The 17,556-nt window shown below is 42.0% G+C and overlaps 1 protein-coding gene across 1 annotated transcript in view; it reads right to left on the reverse strand.

Moving 5' to 3' along the window:
• The window catches only part of LOC121270762 (annexin A4-like), a 75,466-nt gene that overhangs the window by 53,291 nt on the left and 4,619 nt on the right, over positions 1 to 17,556 (reverse strand). The window lies entirely within an intron of this gene.

Genomic DNA, 17,556 nt, shown 5'->3' on the forward strand with positions numbered 1-17,556 from the left:
ACTGTCTGAAAGAAAAAAGCATTTATATAGCTTCTTTCACGACCTTTTAAGATGTCCCAAAGCGCTTCACAGTCAATAAAGAACATTTACTGTTGCAATGCAGGAAATACAGCAGCCAATTTGTGCACAGCAAGCTCCCACAAACAGCAGTCAGATAATCTGTTTTTGTGATGTTGGTTGAAGGATGCATATTGCATTAGACACCAGGGCGATCCTCAATGTTCCCCTTCAAAATAGTACCATGGCATCTTTTACAGCCATCTGAGAGACACATCAGTATTTGTTAACATCTCATCTGAAAGATGACAGCACCAACAATATGCATTCCCTTAGTACTGGACTAGACTGGACTGGACATTTTAAAAGACCGGACTAGAGTTTGTGCTCAAGTCTCTGTAGTGAGAGCCAAACCTACAGCCTTCTGACACAGAAGTGAGAGTGCTTACTGACTGAGCTACGCTATGGGGCAGAAGCAGGGCTGTTCAGGGCCATCATTGGAAGCAGTATGAGGACGGACTGTCTGAGCTGAAAATTGGCAGAAAGAAATCCCAGAGCATGGTTGCAGACAGGGAGCAGCCAAAAAATGTGGAAGAGTCCTTCAACATTAGCTTCTTCACCAGGATGCTTTGAGGCTTTACGAGAACATGGGGCACTGAGTGAAGCACTAGTCCAACTTCTCTATCACCTTCGTAACGTCACCTGCCTCTGTCCTTGCTTCAGCTCATCTGCTGCTGAGGTCCATCATCCAAACTTTTGGATATAAATTCAACTATTCCATTGCTCTCCTGTTTGCCACCCACTTTGCACCCTCCATAAATTAGAACTTTGCTGCCCTTATCCTAACCCACATCGAATCCCTTTGACGCTTCATCCCTGACCTATATTGGCTCCCGGTTTGAATTTAAAATTCACATCCCTGTTTTCAAATCCCTTCATGGACCTGCAACTCCCTATCTCTGTAATCTCCTCCAACCCCACAACCCCCTGTGATCTCTGTGCTCTTCTAATACTAGCACCTTAAGCATCCCAATTTTAATCACTCCACCATTGGTAGCTGTGCCTTTAGCTGCCTAGGCCCCAATTTCTGGAACTCCCACTGTAAACCTCTCCACCTCCCTCTCTTCTCTTTCAAGAAGCTGCTTAAAGCCTAACCCTTGGCCCTAACCCTTGGCCATCTGCCCCAGTATCTCCTTATGTGGCTGGATGTCAAATTTTGTTTGATTATTCTCCAATGAAGAGCCTTCAGACGGTTACTATATCAAAGGCAATACGTAAACGCAAGCTGTTGTCATCTAACTCTTCACAATGTACTCCAATCAAATTTCTCTCTCTGCCATTTTAACAGAGGCTTCAGACTGTTAAATATTACCCAAGATCACACCGAGGCTTAGCCCTAAACAAAGTGTGGTAACCCCAGAATCTAAAGAAGCCACACAGAATCAAGAACCGTGTACATTTTGTGCAGTTGAATGGCCAATGTGATTCACTTCAGCAACAACTGCGATTGAGCCAGATCAGATCTGGACACAAGTTGGAGGCAAAGTGGAGTAGAGCAGAGGCCAATCTGTGATAAGAATCCATCTCACGTGCTCAGATTACAGCCTGGATTTTGTCTTACCAACAGCCCTAGAACTGGAAAACTGGAAACAAGCCAAACCTCCAGATTTTCCCACAAAGCTGAAGTATGGGGACTGGGAGAAAATTGGTTAAATGAAGGACAAAAATGTCAACTGTTTATTTGATGCAAGGAGCATTTATTCCATGTGCAACCCCCTGACAGCCTAGCCAAATAACAGCCAGGAACTGCAAGATTATGACATATCGATATGATAATGTAAAGATAGCTTAGTGCTTGTTTACATAGGGTAGATCTCTAACTACCAATAGCAAAGTAGATGCCAGCCCAAGAGACCATGTTGAGATAGTAGCAGCGGGGAAGGGGTCGGCAGAAAGAGGTGCAGTGAACAGATTAGAATGAGGAAAGCACATTCCATATCACCTTCCTGCCCAAGCATTGCTGGGATATGCTTGCCTTCCTTGTACCCATACCGAATACCAAAGCATCTCCTAATGTTTGGTCCTAAATCTATATATGTGACAGTTGGACTGGCTAATACGTTCTATATAAGAACATAAGAAACAGGAGGAGTAGACCTAATGGTCCATCGAGCCTGCTCTGCCATTCAATACAATCAGGCTGATCTTGGGCTTCAACTCTATTTTCCTGCCCATTCCCCATATCAGTTAATCCCTCTGAGACACCAAAAATCTGTCCATCTCAGCCTTAAATGTATTCAACAGTGGAGCATCCACAAGCCTCTGGAGTAGAGAATTACAAAGATTAACAAACCGAGTGAAGAAATTTCTCCTCAACCCAGTCTTAAATGATCAGCCCCTTATCCTGAGACTGTGTCCCTGTGTTTTAGATTGCCTGACCAACATCTCAGCGTCCACCCTATTAAGCCCCTTCAGAATTTTGTAGGTTTCAATGAGATCATGCCTCATTCTTCTAAACTCCAGAGAATATAATCCCAATTTATTCAGCCTCTCATCATAGGGCAACCCCCTCGTCCCAGGGACCAATTTAGTGAACCTTCACTGTACTGCCTCCAATTTATTCTACTTGAAGCTCCCTGTAATCTACCCTCCTTAAACTACAGATTGTCATTTTAGTGCCAATTTGTCTCAAGAGGATTTAGTCCTGTATTAACACCTAAGATTATGAGAACATTATCACATTGCCTTTTGTGGGGTTTTGCTATGTACACATATCTCCTGCATCACAACAGTGACCACACTTCAAAAGTACAATTGCCTATAAAGTTCTTTTGGACCTCCCAAAGTCACAAAAGACACTATATACATGCAAGTCTTTCTTTCTTAACTATAGGAAACTGGATTATTGAATTTAGCCAAAGTCATCTCGAGCAGAAATGCCAACAGGGAGAGAGATTCCCATTCCATCAGGTTAGGCTAGTGTTGGATCCTGTGGATCCTCATCGCCAGTTTGTTGTAAAAGGTGGCTGAGTTGGTACTATTGATAGAGTTGATCAGCAAACACTTCTTTAGTTGGAAAACTTCTAATTTATTTACAAAGATGCTTAGCAGCAACTACACATGTGTGCTTTCACTTCAAACTATCTACAGGAGGTAGCCTGTGCTACTCTCCTATTGGGTATTAAAGATCATGTGATCTTCCTTAACAAACAAACATACATTCTTAAAAAGGTATATTACACATTAGATAAAACCAGAATTACCACATCCTTCCCCCTTTACACAGATATACATTTTATATTTACAAGTACTATTTTCTCAAGATAGCAAAATATTTACACAGGCAAGTAATTTACAAATTCAGTCTTTCTGGGGGTTTCCTTATGTGAGTAGGGCGTCTCAGCTCTACAGCTTCAGTTGCTTTATCAGGAACCTCCTTTTCCAGAGTTGCCTGAACATCAGGTGCTTCATTGGGCACTTGCAGTTCTGTATCCTCAACTCTTACAGGAACATCAGACATTCCTGTTCTCTCAACAAGAAACGCTGATCTGGTTATGAACACTGATCAATTCTTGGTGATTTGTTTCTCTCTTCCTTAGATGATCCATATGTCTCTGTATGAGTAGGCCTTCCACCTCTATGTGGTAAGATAGAGGTCCACTTATTTCACCCAGTAATTACGTTTGTCCTTCTCTAAAGTTTTTCACTTATACCGTCTCTCCCACAGTAACTTTAGTCTACCAACTATGCCAGCCGTGTCTATTTTTCTGGCTTCCCTCACTCCTTTCCACCTTCCCCTCCAAATTTGGCATTATTAAGTTCAATCTCTTCCTGAGACAGCATTTCATCAATAACTCCACAGGTGTGACACCTGTTGTTGTGTGAGAGGTGATCGTATAATGGAAAAGAAAGCGTGCTAGCTTGGTTGCTAAGGAATCTCCAGTTAGCATCTTCATGCCTGCCTTGAATGTTTGAACCGACCTTTCAACCAGTCCATTTGAGGAAGGGTGGTACGGTGAAGCTTTTACACGAGTGATTCTGTTGAGGCTGATAAACCATTGAAACTCAGCATTCACTTCCTATAGTCCATTAATGGCAAAACTTTGACGCAGCTTCTCTATTGTAGCAGAAGACATTGGTGACTTCACCTCACATGTCCATCTATCTTGAATGGGCATCAGCAATGAGCAGAAACATTGTTCCCATGAAATGTGTAATCATATCCACAGCCTTCCTGGCCACTCCCAAGGGTGTAACAGAGCTGCTGAAGGCAACTTTTGCAGTTGCTGACATTGCACACAATTCTTCACTAAACACTTTCACCATCCATCCCAGGCCACATGGGTAGCTGTGAGATATGGTCTTCATTCCAGATATTCCTGGATGTGCGCTGTGTAGTTCAATTAGAGGTGGCTCCCTTACCTTTAGGAAGTACTATCACTTGTGCTCCCCCCAATAAGATGCCATCCTGGCTGGTTAAAGTACGATTACATTTCATCAGATACAGGCTCTTGTGACCAACCATGAAGCACTTGTTCTCATACTCGAGATAGGACTGGATCCCGACTTGTCCAGTCTATAATCTGCTGAGCACATACTGATAAGGAATTTAAGAAATTTAACAATAAAACAAGTCCCTGGGGAACTGGCACGTCCTTGTCATTTTCTTGTAAAGGCAAACAACTGAGTGCATCGGCTTTTGCTATTTGATTGCCAGGCCTATGTAAAAGATTATGTTCATCTGCTGCCAGGATTAAAGCCTATTTGTCTATTTGTGTTGGCGTCTTCTTTCTATGTGTTGTCTTCTTTCTAGTGCTCACTTTAATCACGCCTTTCTTTTCAATTTCTATATTAGCCAGATTACTCTTAAATGCAGGCTTGACTTGAGTGAGTTTAGTGGTTGAGTCTCCCAAAATTTCATCATCTGTCTGTTTCTTAGAAAATTCTGCGACTTGCACTTCCAAAGCCTCTTCAGCTTCATTTAGCTGATTCTTCAGCTCTTTCACTTCTTTTTTGTATTTGTTTGCTGCCTCATGGAAAATTGAGCATTGTTGTGTTTCCTCTGCCAAATCATCCTGGTTTTTTTCAGAGAAGCGCTGAATTCTCTCTTTTTTTTCCTTCTTTTCCAGAGGTACAAATTTAGGCCCAAGGGGATCTTGTAGTGTGTGAAGGTCTTTTAGCAGGTTTTCTTTTTCATTTCAAAGGTTGCTCACCTCGTCTCAAACTCTGTCATTAATTGTCTCTTCGAGTTCCTTCTGCTATTCTATCCTGTTTTAGCTTAAGACAGCCTATGTTTTTTCAGATTGTTGAGTCCTTACACACTCCTTTTTCAAAACAAAAACACTTCCAACTTCCTTTTGGAATCTCAGTGATCAATCAAGATCGATTTCTTTTAGCCAATTTCGCCCGAGGAGGCTTGGTCCTCTGCCTTTCTACACCAACACTGGTAAGCTTTGCTGATTAGCTTCCATAATGGACAGTTACCCTAATTATGCCTTTGACTTGAATGCCCTCACCCGCGTATGTTTTTAATTGGGCTGTTATTTCTTCTAAACTTCTTCTAAATAATGTTCCCCATTATTCAGATATCTGAAGGTATGTTCCCCAATTACTGTAGTGGAAGCTCCTGTGTCCACCTCCATTCTAACAGGTCTACCATTCACTTTCACTGTTACATATATTGGTTCTTTCCATCCTTCAAATTAAATAACGAGTAAATGTCTGAATTTGTTGTTTCAGGCTCTTCTACATTGTAGATCTCACTGAGTTTTTTCTTTTGTTTGAAAGCCTACTTGACTCTTTCCTCAACTCTTTCCTTGCACTGTCTCATTATGTGTCCACTTTTATGACAATAAAAACATTCTATTTTTTTAAAACTGCCAATCGTTAAAAGGCTGCTTGTTTCCACCTCTATTGAAATTATTCCTTGTTTTCATTGCTAAGTCATTTTTAAAAATTCTCCAACTAGCAGGTCTGTTTCCCGCTTCTCGGCTGAGTCTTGCATTTTTGCGCCCTTTTTGGTTGGGTTTCCAGCCTGATGTGGAGGACACTGCCATTTTGCATGCCCTGTGGCTTTTGACTCTCTTACTACACTCTCCATGGCCAGTGCTATCTCTAGCGCTTTCTTGAAATCCAAATTTGCTTCCGATAACAATCTCTACTGAATTGCATCCTCATTCATTAAACTATCTCTGGGCATGTCGTTTAGAGATGTACCAAACTCACAATGTTCCGTTAATTGCTTCAAACTTGCCACATAGCATACAACTGTCTCCCTGGGGTTCTATTTCTTGAATCAAGCTTGAACCTTTATATCATTACTGAGGGCTTTGGTAGATAATGACCCCTTCACAAGGTCCACCAATTCATCAAAGTTTTTCCGAAAATGGGGCACTGGGTGCAATCAAACTTTGATTTTGCCAAAGGTTTTATTGCCATATGTGCTTAAGAGGATCGCTCGCCTCTTCTCTTCCCCCACAATTGTGTTCACTTGGAAAAATAATGTGAGGTGTTCAATATAATGAGACCAAATGTCCGTGCTTGGATTGAAATGATCAATTCTTCTGAATCACAGCATCCTGAGAGGGAATCACTTCTTCAATTTGAATGAAACTACTACTTAAAATAACTGTGCGAGGTACAGTGCCGATTTTGTTTCACTTGATTTCTTCTGTTAAACTTGTTTTATCCTCATCATCAGTTTGTTGGACCCTGTGGATTATCATCACCAATTTGTTGGGAGAGGTGTCCGAGTTGGTATTATTGATAGAGTTGATCAGCAAACACTTCTTAGGTGGAAAACTTCTAGTTTATTTACAAAGGTGCTCAGCAGCAACTACATGTGTGCTTTCACTTCAAACTCTACCTCTACACTACTAACTACAGAGGTAGCCCACGCTACTCTCCTAATGGGTATTAAAAATCACGTGATCTTCCTTAACAAACATTCTACTTAAAGGTATATTACGCATTGGATAAAATTATTGGATAATAATTACCACAGCTAGCCTCAAATCAAACTTGTGTTAATCCACATCTGTTGCTGAACAAAACACCAAATGTGTGCCAAAAGCAACTTGTTGCCTTGGCAAACCAAGAGTAAAGGTCAGGAAAATAAAAGAAGATGGGTTAATGGTTCAATCAGGTACACTGCATTCATTTCAACATTACTGGATGGGGGGAGGGGCTAGTGCAGCATCACCATAACCCAGTTTAACTGGTTACAACGTACTCATTGTTTCACTTACCAATTCTATGCACAAGTGGTTAGGATTTGGAGTGTACTGCCTGATAGCATGATGGAAACAGATTTAATCGTAGCTTTCTAAAAGGAATTGAAGGAGAAAAACAGGCACAGGCATGGGAAAAGAGCGGGAGGAGCGGGACTACCTCTTATGCACTTTGAAAGAGCTGGCACAGGCTCAAAGGGCCAAATGGCCTTCTTCAGTGCTGCACTATCCGATGATTCTAAATACAGATTTATCCGTATTTTGATTATTTACATCAAGTACTGGCAAAGAGGGAGATGTGGTTTAATTCCTTTTGTCAATTTGGCATGATGAAATGATTAAAAGTGGAAGTCTACAAAAAAATCATATAATTAAATTCTGACACATTAAATACTCTAGATCTGAGAGGATTGCAAAATGTCAGAGAAACAAACCACATGATTTAATTCCTCTGGAGAGTTGTGTGTGCAGGAGAGCGATCGAGCAAGGCAGTCAGAAAGAGAGAGGGGCGGGGAGACAGAGATGGAGATAGAGTGATGGGGTTGGGGGGGGCGGTGAGAACACGAGAGAGAGAGAGAGAGAAGAATGAGACACAGCGAGATGAGATGACAGGGCGAGAGCTAGAGTGAGGAGACAGAAGGAGGAGATGATGGCGATAGAGGGTAGAATGGGGAGTGAGAGATAGAGATATATACTATTTTATTAGTAATATGTGTTGAAAAGCTTTTGGCATTAGGAAAGTCACAGAGTAAAGTACCCAGAATCAAAGTGGCCATAGCAAAACTAAAATAAAACCTGACTAACCCAACACAAGCAGACCTCTTGTGTATGTGATGAGTCAGGACTAATGGTCCAGTTTGATCGTGGGTAAACTAGGACAACAATGTGCTTTCAATCAATATTCCTCAGCAAAAATAAGTTTCCAGAGCCTCTTCACAAGAGGGAGACTTAAGAACAAAAAGTTCCACATGCCAAAATAGCATATATGCTCCAAGTGTCACCCCACATAATTCACCTACAAACTATTTACTGAAACAAAGAACATTCATATAATAGTTACAGCACAGAAGGAGGCCATTCAGCCCTCTATGATCTTGCTGGCTGTCTGCAAGAGCATCTCAGCTAGTAACACTTCCCAGCCATTTCCAAGTAGCCCTCCAAATTTCCTCCCTTCAGAAAATACATTTAAAAAATTGTAGTTTTTAAAAAGGAACTAAATACTTTCAAAGTGAATCTACGATAATCTGATTGAACAAAATGACATTTTCAGATTGACACGTAACCATGAATTTTAGTTGAAAGGAATTAAATCGATTGATCAGTTTTTTGGGCAATAACATAAACAATTGCTTTTCACCACGGGCGGAATCTTCCGGTCCTAACAGGAAGCTTGGTGGGCGGGGGAATTTAATTTGGCTTGAGGCAAGAATCAGTTTCCCGACGGTGGGATGAATTTTAGCAATTAGATTCTTGGGACGTTAAAGGCCCAGTCGAACTTTCTGACGAATAATGTCGGGAAGCCCTTTTGCATGCGTCAGCAAGTCATGCATGCTTATTAAAATACCACTTTGCCAGAATTAAGATCCCCCTCCAAATAACCTCTCCGCCAGAGAGAAATTAAAATGTTCACTTTCACAACTGCACCAAGTGGGATGCACCTGGTGAGATAGGCTTCTTCCATCGTTAATGGTTGCTGCATTGTTCTCTTTGGAAAGCATCTGTAAATGCCAATCTATGCTTGAGACTGGGAGTCCAAGTTGTGTAGAGGGTGACCAATGAAGGAAGGAAGGGTTAGTAGGGAAGGGTGGAGCAGTGTCCGGGCAAAGGAGGAAGGGCTAATGAAGGCTGTCCAGGTGTTAAATATGGCCCCCGGACCTTCAAACCCATGAGGTAGTGGCAGGGATGGTGACTTCCTGCACCCACCCCCCCACCCCGCCAAAAGATTCACCACGCTCCACACAGATACACAAGCAATAATCTGACCACTGTCCATCATCCTGCTCCCTCTCTCCCCTCCCCCACCCCCAGCAGAAATCACTCTGACTTCAGCTCCCACCACCAAACGTAGACTCCAGAATGGAAGATTCTGGCCGTCAAATTTGAAAAGCTGCTTTCAAGCTTCCCCAGAGTGTACAGTTTCCTAGAAACTTCGTCAAACTGGTAAATTTTAGGAAGTGGCTTAAAGGAGGAGAGGTTTAGGGAGGGAATTCCCTCCCTAGTGCATAGATAGCTGAAGGCCTGGGTGGCAATGGTAGGGTAAAGGAATTGGGGAATACACAAGATACTAAAATAGGAGGAACAGAGGGTTCTCCGATTGTTGTAAGACAGGAGGAGGTTACTGAGATAGGCAGGATGAGGCCATGGAGGGATTCGAACATGAAGAGGCGAATAATAAGTGTTGATGAATCGGAAGCCAAATGTAAGTTAATGAGCAGAAAGGGTGATGAGCAAGTGGGACTTTCAACCATGACTGGCCTCTTCAAGCCAGCAACACAACGGACTTAGCTAGAAGGAGCATGGTTGTGCATGGTCGTATTTCAAAACTGTGAAATGTGGAGAGCCAAGAGTCCTTCTGAAATTGCAGGGATCTCATCTTGTCTTTCATTCCATCATCTTCCCAGGACAGCCAGAAATAAACCTGCCCAAATACCTAAAATTAAACTTTATTGAAAAGCCCAGTTGAAAAGAGATGACAGGAAGCTCTAAGCCTTGAGCTATCCATGCAACTAGACAACATAACTTCCCAAGTTCCCTTTTCCTGGAGGTTAGTCTTCTCTCGCTTTTGCGTTTGCCTCTCAGGCTCTCTCACTGTTACACTGGCACAATCAGGAGAAAACTGAGAGAAAGAACTTGCATTCGAAAGCTTCAGGACGTCTCAAAGGCTTGACAAGCCAATGACTTGCTTTTGAAGAGGAGTAACTGTTGTAACGTAGGAAATGCAGCAGCTAATTTGTGTACTGCAAGTTCCCACAAAGAGCAATGTAACAATAACCAAATAACCTGTTTTTAAGGAATGTTGGTTGAGTGATAAATGAATGTTGTCCTGGGATAGCTCCCCTGTTCTTCAAAAACAGTGATGGGATCTTTTACATCACCTGATAGAGCAAAGGAGGCCTTTAAAGAGCAGGACATTTTCAATTAGTGAGTGACCATTATCTACAATCAAACTTCTAACCTGCTCCTCCCACCATACAACATGAGATTTTATTGCGGAACAAGTCTTATTTTCTAAAACTCAATCCACAAACTTCAAAAGCTGAGATTTCAATTTCACCGAACATCGATCAGACAATGTCCATTATTGACATTGTCCAACGTTGATAAAACAGTCTGTTAACCAGAATCCGCAGAGGAACAAAGGTTAATGACTCAAAGGTGGGAGCGGGTGGGTCATCTCCTCTTGATAACAGTCATCCTTGTTATTATTTCTTTTTATTTATTTCCTTTTCACTTTAGTCCGGTGACTAAAAAAGAACTCAAGCAAGGTAAAAAAAAAAACATAATTTCTTCTGGGAGTCAGCTTCAGGCCAACTTGGCACAGAGAGTGGGGCTGCTTCAACCTGAAACACATTTCACAATTGAGAGTTGGCTTTGCACATGGGCAGTAAAGATCGATTGTAGGAGAAATGTGAAATGGGAAAGTGTGGGATAATACAGGCAAACAATTCATTCCTATTTTGAAATCATTTTCCTAATTAAAAAAAACATATTATGTCAAGGTAAATAAGAAAAGGTGCAGCAATTTGGGAGAAACAGATTGCTTTCAGCTCCCAACTTGAAAAAAATCCCTGAAATGATCCAGAATTTCAATGAAAATGTATTTTTCTTTATCGCTCAACTAATAGCTAAAAACTGATTATCTTGCCCCTATGGTATTACTGTTTGTGGGAGCTTGCTGTTCTACCACATTACAACACCACATTTCAAAAGTACTTCACTGGCTGTAAAGCCCTTTGAGATGTCCTAAGGTTGTGAAAAGTGCTTTATAAATGCAAGCCTTTCTATTTTCCCGCCAATGCAAACTGCCATTTAATCAATCTTAAGTTAACCAGAAGGCATTAACTACTGAATCATAAACTGGTGATTATACAGTATACAGTATTAACATTAAGGACATAATGCCCAACATGTATTGCTGCATATAAATGGCAGGTGCACTTATTTGAAAAAGAAAAAGTGGCGATAAACAATATTATATCAAATTTAGATGCAAATGTAGCAAATGCCATTTACATAGATGTAGCTGTATTATGCTGATGGTTTGTTGCTAGAATCCTTAGGCTAGCAATACAAGTACACAGAGGTCAAGTTGTGCAGGAGTGCAAAACAAAAACAGAATTACCTGGAAAAACTTCACTCCTGCAGGAGTGCTCCTTTGAAAGAGGTGCGATCCTCCCAGGTAACCTGATACCTTACTTACATTGCGAAACCTCACACCACAGGGCAGGCTGCCAGGAAATGGAAGCTGTTGTCAAAATATTGTCATTGCCACGCATTGTGCTGGAAATGGCAGTTCTGGCTTCATGTGTAAGGCTCACTCAATATAAGTCATGCGGCACCATGTAAGGGTTAATATTACAAGCACTTGCTTTTAGTAACGTCTGAACATGTTAAAATATCGTGCCCCCACACAATGAATGAGTTTGAAATGGAGTTACTCATGCAGACTAATGTGGCAGCCATTTCATACATCAAAAGAAAAACTCAAGCTGCTGCAGTCCATTCTATCAGGTCCAACCCTGACATTATCATGAAATGCTGATGCTATTGTTTGTGGAACCAACCTCCACCTTTCATGGACTGAACACTAACTCTGCACTTCTTCCTCCCTCCACTTGGATCATGACCCCCACCGCTGAACATTGAACCATAGTTTCCCAGGATGTTACTGACTTCATCTTCACTGGAGATCGCTCCTGCCATGGTCTCCAATTTCACTGTCCCCCAATCACGCACAGCCCACTTCCACCTCCACCTCCAAACAGGATTGCCTTGGTTGACCCATCCTTTCAGCCGAGTTCTTGTCCAACAAAATATTTTTCTTCCAATCTCAACACTAATCTCTTCCCATCTACATCCATAACCCTTCCCAAGCCGTCCGCCACTTTAACAATTTCCTGACTCCAATGGTTTCCTTTTCATCAGTCACCCAGTCTCTCTTATCCTTCACCCAGATGGGCTGAGAACTCTCTGCCTCTTCTGCAAGGAGACCCCAAGCAGTCCCTGTCCACTACCACCCTCCTTATCATGGCTGAACTTGTTTGCACATTGAACAACTTCTCTTTTGACGCCCCTCACTTCTAACAAATAAATGGTGTTGCTATGGGAACCCATATGGGGTGTGGCTATGGCTGCCTTTTTGAGAGATACGTGGAACATTTTCTTCCACTGCTACTTAGGTCTTCCTCCCTAACCTCAAGGCACCTGTCAGGAGTGTGATGGGATATTCTCCACTTCCTGGATGAGTGCAGCTCCTACAGTACTCAAGAAGCTCGACACCATCCACGACAAAGCAGGTCATTTAATTGGCACCCCTGCTACCACCTTAAACATTCACTCTTTCAACCACCGATGCACAGTGGCAACAGTGTGTACCATCTACAAGATGTACTGCGGCAACTCACCAAGCATCCTTCAACAGTACCTTCTAAACCCACGACCTCTACCACCTAGAAGGACAAGGGCAGCAGATGTTTGGAAACACCAGCATCTCCAAGTTCCTCTTCAAGCCACACACCATCTGACTTGGAACTATATCACCGTTCCTTCACCGGGTCAAAAATCCTGGAACTCCCTTCCTTACAGCACTGTGGGTGTACCTACACCAAGTGGACTGCAGCAGTTCAAGAGGGCGGCTCACCACCACCTTCTCAAGGGTAATTAGGGATCGCAATAAATACTGGCTTTGCCAGCGATGCCCACACCCCATGAAAACATTTTTTAGAAAAAACTCTTTTCCAGGCCACTGATTGTATCCATGTCATTTCCTGCTTTCGTCCTGAACTGGAAAATTTAACTAAATTTGCTTCTGCATTCTGGTCTCTGGAGGGGATTTGAACTCACGAACGTCTGACTCAAAGGCAAACATGTACAGAATAATACAAGAACAAAATATTCCAATGAAAGGTCATCGACCTGAGACATTGCTCCGTTTCTTTCTCCACAGATGCTGTCTGACCTTCTGAGAATTTCCAGTACTTAACACTTTCATTTATGCAACACTGAACCAAGGCCAACATTCATCCCACAAATAAACACAAAATAAATGACCAGTTCATCTGTCAATGATATTGGTTGAAAGAAGAATGTTGTCCAGGACACTAAGAATTCCAAAGTAATGCCAGGAGATCCGTAATGTTCATCTGAACTACCAGACAATGTTGAAGAATCTTCAGCTACCAGCACGGTCAAGAGGACAGTGCAGCATTCCCCCAGTACTGCACCACAATGTATTCTTCAGTACTGCAATGAAACATCAGCTTGGATCATAGGCTTTCAAAATAATGGTGTGCAGACCTTTGCAGGTTCCTGAGGGGATTCCAACATGTCAACAATGCCATTAAACTTTCACCAATCAGGAATTGGATAAAACACACCAAAAGGAGAGTGACTAGAATTCAGTACTCAATTTTTTCCCCCTGTATTTGTTGAGTTCTCTCTTTTCCTGCATACTAACAAAAGACACTGTCTGCAGTGTTAACAAGGTTTCCATTTGCATAGCTGCCACCATCTTTTAGAGTTGGGACAGGGGTCCAGGAGATTCTCTTTGTAATTCCAGGTGATCGCTGGCACTGAAAGACTCGAAAACCACTGACCTAGATCAAGTGTTGAAGATTCAATGCGGAGCTCATTCCCAAATCCTTTTGACCCAGAGGCAAAAAAACTGTGTCAGGCTCAAAAAAAAAGTTTGGTACCACAATAGTAGGTAAAAATGCAGCAAATGCTGTTCACAACTTTGGGAAAATGCATGAATCTTTCCAGGCAAAGTGTTAAAGAGTGGATTTCTCGTGCAGAAGTCGAATTACTTTTAAACTTGGGGTGGGATACTGGCCAGGAGTCATACTTGCAATATTAAAATAAACATACAAGGGATTACTCCAGTGCTCAATGGTTAGTTGACTGAATGTGTAATTGTCTGACAAATACGGCTTGGCTCCTTCAATGACTCAATCTGTTAAAGTTTCCACTCACCCTTGCAAGCTTGTGGCAAAGGTCAGAACATTCTGGCATGTCTGCAGTGGTTTAATTTTGGTCTGTTTTCTCTTAAACAAAAATTATATTGACCGCCTCACTAATACTCAACACTTGGTCAATGTAAGGCACATGATCTGCTGCTAATGCAACATCTAAATTCAGTCTGGACTGCAGAGTTCCAGTCTATGTGAAGCATTCTCTACACACTCAATGAAAATGGGGATCACTTCTCTATTTAAAAAAAAGCAAGTTAACCTATTCATTATGGGGAGGGGGTGGTTAGCTCAGTTGGCTAGACGACTAGAGTGTGGTTCTGATTAGTACCAACAGCATGGATTTGTTTCCATTCTGGCTGAGGTAGACTTGGGATCTGTCTCCTCGCTCTGCCCGAGAGGAGACGGCAATGACAAACCAGCACTGACCAAGGAAAATAGCTCGGGATGAAGCATCAGCAGACAAAGAGCCAAGGAGCTACCTTCAGGCAGAGCACACATAAAGGAAGGAAGGATGGAATCTATACTTAATACATTAAAATTCCTGCCTTTGGCACACACATCTTGTACATATTAATCTCACTCCTTGTATCAGGCAAAGAAATATAGGAACTGCTGTAGGTCATTTAGCCCCTGAAACCTATTCTGCTATTCCATTAGACTGTGGCTGATCTGTGTCTTAATTCCATTCGCCTGCTTTGCTTCCACAGCCGTCAATACATTTGCCTAACAAAACATTGATCAATCTCAGTATTGACATTCTCAATTTTTCCACCCAGCCTCAGCTTTTTTGGGGGGGATGGCATTCTAGATCTCTACACAAAGCACTTTCTGATATTACTCTAGCTAAACTCTGTGATGTTGTGCCAACATTTGACCATGGCGATGTCAGTAGCCACTAGGAAGGTCACGCCAACATCAAAAAATACTCTTCACTGCAAAGCTGCTTACAGCTAGAAAACAGGACCCTAGAATCAATGGATGGAACATTAGCTCAGGTGACCTAAAACTTGGCCAAAGAGGATCTCAAAGTGTGAGCAAATTCCAGGGTGGGGACTCAGATGACCAAAGGTATTGCCAGCAATGGAGGGTTGAAAAGGGCAAGACGCCAGAGGTACGGAGACTGGAAAATATCCTGCTTCTCCACAAAGCTCACATAATACAAGAATCACATAAGATGCAATGAAAAGGCTAAAATTCCCTTTGATTACAGGCCCATGGTGCAGCCCTGGCTAATACTTCTCCCTTCCCCTGCTCAGAGACATCAAGGTCAGTTGTGATTCAGCCAATTTCTTTCCCAGCTGAGACCAGCACTGCCCAGGGCAAACCTAGAACTTACTTGATCTTTGTGTTCCATGAAAACATTGCCCAGTCCATTGACTGGATAATATACCAAAAATAAATGTACAAAATCATTTTAACCAGCTACTTGCATAATGGAAATAAGCAGGACAGAAATGGTATTTCAGAACAGAGGGAGATTTGGGACTAAACCCAACATTCTTCCACAATTTACTTAACACCCCAAAGCATATTTGGAATGGTGACTATTTTCTGATATGAAATTTCCATACTGCTAGGAAGAACGATAACTTAATGGAAATGAACATCAGGCAACTTCTATTCCAGACCTGCAATCCCTTCCACCTGAGTGAAGAAGGTGAAAACGATCCACCGATGAATCACGTAGTATAACCCCCACCCAGTGCTTCTAAAGAAGGATACGCTCCACCTTACCCTGAACACCAAGAGACATGAACAAGTATTGAGAGGAAAATTGACCAGACCAGCTGATGGTTGGCTTTGAAGGCCTCTTAGCAGATATGAGCTCTCACTGTCCACTCGCTTTTTAGTAAATTCATCGGTCAGTGGTAAGTACATGAATTCTTTCCATTGAAATATGCTTCTCAGCTTTCCCAATTCTGCCAGAAACCGTAGCTAAGGCCTGTGCAAGCCGCAACTAAGGTCCAGGCCATTAGTAACAGGCTTTCTGAAATATTTTGTTCTTAGGCAGTGTCAGAGAGAACAAAGAAAAATTGTATTTTTACACAAGTACTTTTCAAAGGAGTCAGCTCCTACTTATCTTATTACAAGCAAGGAAAAAATTCATTTTATAAGCATCTTTTTTTACTGCCAGTCCCATATCCCTGCAGATCAAAGGCTCATGAGGAAAGAATTTCACCAGAGGGAAAAATAAGTCACTTCAGGAAGCTGGGATATTTTTGGTGGGAATGCTGGTATAGATCACATCAGCCATCCTTTCTCCTCATTTGCTCCTTCAGTTCTTTTTCTATTTTCATTGCTACTTCCTTCTCCATTTACTGAACTATTTAGAATAGGAGTAAGGGGTACAGTTGCAATTTATTGGGATTATGTGTACCCCACATAGTGTTGTTGCCATTTTACAGATTGGGCTGATGTCAATCTTTGTGCATATCGGTCAAGGTTTTAAATTCTGTGGATCAAAGTCAATCATTTAAGTTAAAACATAAAACCAATGTTGAATTTTTTTCTTAAAAAGGGTCTCTTATTTTATTTTTACAATTATTAATTGTGTGGAAAAATTTCTTTATTGATAGATTGGGAAATATTGATATACTTGTCCACCAGTCACCAAAAGCAAGCGTGCAGGTGCAGCAAGCAGTTAGGAAGGCAAATGGTATGTTGGCCTTCATTGTAAGCGGATCTGAGTTCAGCAGTAAGGATGTCTTACTGCAGCTGTACAGGGCCTTGGTGAGACTACACCTTGAGTATTGTGTGCAGTTTTTTTGGTCTCCTTACCTCAGAAAGGATATACTTGCCATAGATGGAGTACAGCGAAGGTTCGCCAGGCTAATTCCTGGGATGGCAGGATTGTTGTATGAGGAGAGATTGGGCTGACTCGGGCCTGTATTCACTGGAGTTTAAAAGAATGAGAGGGGATCTCATCGAAACATATAAAATTCTGACAGGGCTGGACAGACTGAATGCAGGGATGATGTTTTCTTTGGCTGGTGAATCTAGAGCAAGGGGTCACAGTCTCAGAATACAGGGTAGGCCATTTAGGACTGAGATGAGGAGAAATTTCTTCACTCAGAGGGTGGTGAACCTGTGGAATTCTCTACCACAGAGGCTGTGGAGGCCAAGTCACTGAATATATTTAA

The sequence above is a fragment of the Carcharodon carcharias genome, chromosome 28 (genome assembly GCF_017639515.1).
Source record: "Carcharodon carcharias isolate sCarCar2 chromosome 28, sCarCar2.pri, whole genome shotgun sequence".
In the NCBI taxonomy this organism is placed as follows: Eukaryota; Metazoa; Chordata; class Chondrichthyes; order Lamniformes; family Lamnidae; genus Carcharodon; species Carcharodon carcharias.